This window comes from Erythrolamprus reginae, chromosome 4 (genome assembly GCF_031021105.1).
Source record: "Erythrolamprus reginae isolate rEryReg1 chromosome 4, rEryReg1.hap1, whole genome shotgun sequence".
In the NCBI taxonomy this organism is placed as follows: domain Eukaryota; kingdom Metazoa; phylum Chordata; class Lepidosauria; order Squamata; family Dipsadidae; genus Erythrolamprus; species Erythrolamprus reginae.
The window spans coordinates 59,005,908-59,010,635 of record NC_091953.1 but is presented as its reverse complement, the minus strand read 5'-3'; the positions used below and the strand labels follow the sequence as shown (position 1 = coordinate 59,010,635).

At 32.8% G+C, this 4,728-nt stretch overlaps 1 long non-coding RNA gene across 1 annotated transcript in view; it reads right to left on the bottom strand.

The window, feature by feature from the left end:
- Positions 1–1,151: 1,151 nt before the first annotated feature.
- LOC139166593 (uncharacterized) overlaps positions 1,152–4,728 on the bottom strand; it is a 72,960-nt gene continuing 69,383 nt past the window's right edge. Inside the window, exons 2-3 of the long non-coding RNA XR_011558986.1 lie at positions 4,050–4,176; positions 1,152–2,848 (exon numbers count right to left, since the gene is read on the bottom strand). This is a non-coding gene — a long non-coding RNA (uncharacterized lncRNA). The remainder of the gene's footprint in view (positions 2,849–4,049; positions 4,177–4,728) is intronic.

Here is a 4,728-nt window from a genome sequence, read left to right as displayed (position 1 = left end):
TCCTTTTGGGCCACCTAGGTATTCTGCTTGAAATGCTGGCTTAGGCACCGTTAGCTTGAGGAAGATGGGGAGTTTGGAATTCACCAAGCTCAAAAAAAAAAAATCTATACTATATTTTTATAGGAATATCGATGCTCCAAATGGCAGCTTTCATCTCTACTGCAAGTAAAATTCACACGCACACAGACACACACACACAGAGAGAGAGAGAGAGAGAGAGAGAGAGAGAGAGAGAGAGAGAGAGAGAGAGAGAGAGAGAGAGAAGTTGCTTCCACCAAGTATGTGTTGTCAAGGAAATAAACCTTAGCAAGGGCAGGCATTAAACACACAGCTGCTGGATTTGGCTAGTCCAGAGACATTGGTTGCAATGACAATGATGCTCAATGGCAGCAGACCAGAGCTAAACATAAATAGGACTGCATAAAGGAGAGGAAATGGAACAAAACCATTCCTTAGGTGCCACTGGCAGAGGAATAACATCAATTCTGGAGGCAAAGCAAAAAGATCCTCCTGTTTCCACACATTTGTTAAGGCATGTAAATTCATAATTCACCCACAATGTATCTTTGAGACGCAGCTGCACTCGACCAATAGGCCTTTTTTTAAAAAAAAAAGTCGTTCAGAGAAACTGCCCTGTTTCAACGAAGAAAAACAACTATTGAGAGCCCACAAGAAACTATAGAAGTGAGGAGGGATTTTTTTTTTTTTAAGGATGGGATGGAGGAAGAAATGTGCTCTTTTTGGCAAATGCCACAGAGATTCACATTCCTAATATAATGAAGCCTTCTTTTTAGAGTCTGGCTGAGATGAATAGCTATTGGATCTTTCTGAGGTTGCTCTGGCCAGTCATACTTAGGCAGCTGTTTGTGATGTTAAGAATGAACTAGAACTGCTTTTGTGCTGTTCACACAACAGGACTTTCTCTACACTCCAACCTAAGCTACCCTTGAGGTACAGTCATGGCCTTGAAGATCTCACATTCTCTATATTTCTACGCATGAAAGAGATGGTAAATCAATTCCCCCAATTTGAAGTTAAATCAGTGAAAAACAGGGCATTGTTACACAAGTAATTGTTTTGCATTATACTGTAGTTCCCATAATCCTTTGCAATTGTTCATGCTGGCTTTGGCTATAGAGGTTAAAAAAATCTGAAGGGCACCAACTTTCTTATTTATTTTTATTGTTCTTTATTAAATGTACCAGCCACCCATCATACTGTCATGTGTCTCTGGATGGCTTATCTCTGGATTCTGACAAAACAATACTGAAGCTAATGAAATAGTGATAATTTATGCAGTGATTTGGGGAACAGCTTGTGTATTTGATGCAAAACAGATTATCCACTGCTTTTGCAAATAAATTGAAAATATTACATTTAAAACATATAACAATGAAAAGTAATGTCCACATATGTAGAAGTCCACACAAAATAAGTTCCAGTCACATGTCACTTATTTAGTCACAGAATACTGTGCATAAAAACAAGTGTATTTGGGTAGATGGGGGATTAAACCTTGGGACATTCAATTGTAATTTCAGTACTAAAATATATAATATATTAAATACAGAAGAATTGTCATTACTTGAAGCTTTTAGACATTTCCAATCTAATCTATTTACAAACACAAACACTATAGAGCTCTCTAGCAATATAGGTGTTTTACTCATCAAATGTTTTGTGATGATACTTTGTTTTTGCTAAATGGTATACTGTATTTCATTTGTTGCCATTATTACTCACATAGGAGATTTTTAAAAATTAAATTATTTTTTAAAAAAAATAAAAATGAATTTTAAATCTGTGCTAGTTCTCCTATATTACTTCCTAATGAGATAACCAACATAAAGAAGCTTTCTGAAACCTAATTAGAAGTTATTTCCTCTAATCAGAATTGAGACCCAATATTTGCTTTCGCCATATATCGTTCCCTTTTAATAATTTTAAAGACTTTTAGTATTCAATAGGCAAATGATCTAGTATCATATAAATTAGTATTGAAACTGATACAAAATTGAAATCCATATTTAATAGATTCAACTGGGTTATTTCATTTTAATTTCATATTGGTATCAAAAACATTTCCAAAGAGTAGAATCACTTTGATATTATCTAATTTTAAACTTTTAGTTAGAATACAAATTTTGTCTACAGATTGTCCCTGATAGAGTCCTTGCATCTCCAATGGAAATTAGTCTGAAATAGAAAAAAAAACCACCCCTTTGCCTTTGACCCTGAACTTCAACTATTTTTTAAAGCAGCAAATGCTGTGTTAGATGGACCCAAGTGATTTTGGAAGCTTTCAAGTTATCCCTGAAAACTGATCACTAAAATTTGGTGGCAAAGCACTGAAAAACAAAAGTAAAATTTCTTGGCAATGTAAAGCACATACTGAAACAAAATATTAAAATAAATTAAAACAAAACAACCATACTTTTGAGAATGGCTTAACATGCTAGTCCTCCCAAATTTAAGAAAAATTCTGAACACAAATTCACACTCAAAACAATTGAAAACTTCAGAAATTTTGGAAGGAAGTGCAGAACGAAATTAATAAAATGTTAAATATTAATTGGACAATTACAAAAGAAATAGCGATTTTAATTAAACAAAGAGAACTAGGAGATTTTAAAGAAATAAAAACCGCAGCATTGGAAAGTGCTCAAGCAGTAGTGGTATTGGGTTGGAAAGAGTCTATAAAATGGACACTACAGAATTGGTACTGGTACATGGTGGATCACATACATTTTGAAATCATGGAAATAAGATTAAACAACTTTGATGAAAACAAACTGGAGAAGCTGATGGTACGATGGAATAAGGTGAAAGGTTATATGTTGAGTAGAATCTGTGATGTAAATGTGAAAAATAAACTGCAATCACTCTTTTAGTAATAACAAATGCAAAGTAGAGCCAAGGAAATATTCTGAACCCCTTGTAATGGGTGGTGGTGGTGATGGGGGTTTCTCTGTCGGTTAGGTGATGGGCACATGCACTGTGCACTGTTTTATGTTTGTCTTTATGTAACCACATTTTTAAAAATCAATGAAAATATATTTAAAAAAAACAACAATTGAAAACAATGCTTTGAAAAGAGTAGCTTCTGCTCATCTGAATTTATAATTTGAAAATTCTTAGTTTTCTATGTTTTAGAACATTTGCTCAAATGATATAGAATTGAGATTGATTCTACTTTGATGGTTCATTTTTTCTTGCAACATTTAGGGACAAATGGCAAGAAGATGTATCTGCTGTTTAAAAAAGTGCTGTGAAAATGATGGAACTAAATAATATTGCCCCAAAACAGAAAGCAGTGGATTATGAAGAAAAGGGCAAGAAGAAACACAAAAGGATATTAATTAATAACAGGATATGCTGAGGTAGATTCATAATGTCTTTCTATACAAGAGTTTAAACATATGGTAAACATAAACCTCCTGGAGCTTTGTACAAACAAATGAATTAATTAGGTAATCTCACTATTATTACTATATCTTTGTTAGATGATTTGGGATATGTTTGATGAATAATTTTAACTATATTTTCTTTTAGATCTCTGAAAAGATGAATACTTCTTACAAGAGCTCTGATCTGTTGACTCATCAAACTGATTCATTGGTTGGTTGGGATGTATTTAAATAGATGTTCCCTGATAAAAATTGTCTTGGGGAAATGTATTTACAAAACTATTATTGCATAATAGTTAAATAAATATAGAATACGGTAATATAGATGATTAAAATAAAACTTTAAAAATACATATTGAAAATTAAGAGATTCGTGACCTGAAAATGCAACTGGGTAAAAAACAAAGAATTATGGTGCTCAAAAGAAGGAAATTAGGGCACCAGTCAGTATTCTGCATAAGTGGATGTTATTGTCAAAAGCTATCCAAAGGTAAACCTTTGGAAACACTCACAATGCAAGAATATTCTTGGTTATTCCTAGATTATTATTATTATTATTATTATTATTATTATTATTATTATTATTTATTAGATTTGTATGCCGCCCCTCTCCATAGACTAATGTTCAAGCCATAATCTCACCAATTTGAGGCATTCTTGAATATAACTACAACTCTGAATTCCTAGCCAAGAGCATTGATGGTTTGTTGGGATTTTTGCCATTGTCATCTATCATAATCTGAAGGCTGTCAGAGTAGAGAATCCTCTCCTAAAAAGATACAGTAAAGAAGTATAAAACAACATTAAATACAAACCACACAAAAATAACATAATACAACATGACATTAATAACATCACATCACAACACAACACAACAAGTTCTATGTTTCTATGTAACATAACATAATATAACACCATATAACATAAATGATTCATTTTACAGCATACTGTATCGATATACAGTACCTACTATATCTCTTACTCTTTAACTTATATGTACAGTAATTGTATATTTCCTAAACCCTACATATAATTTCTGGTGAAGTAGTCATTAACAGGAAAAATATTTTGGTATATGATTTTATGAACTACATTTAGATCAGACGTAGTTGTAAATTGTCTAATCCCAGTATTTCAAGTCCGGTGGAATAAGGTATTTTGTTGTGAGCGGAGGAGTGAAGGACTCTTCTTGTGAAATATTTTTGGACTCTCTTGATTGTATTAATGTCTGATATGCAATGTGGGTTCTAGACAGGTGAGCTGTATTCCAGAGTTGGTCTAACAAATGTTTTGTAAGTTCTGGTTAGCAGTGTAATATTGC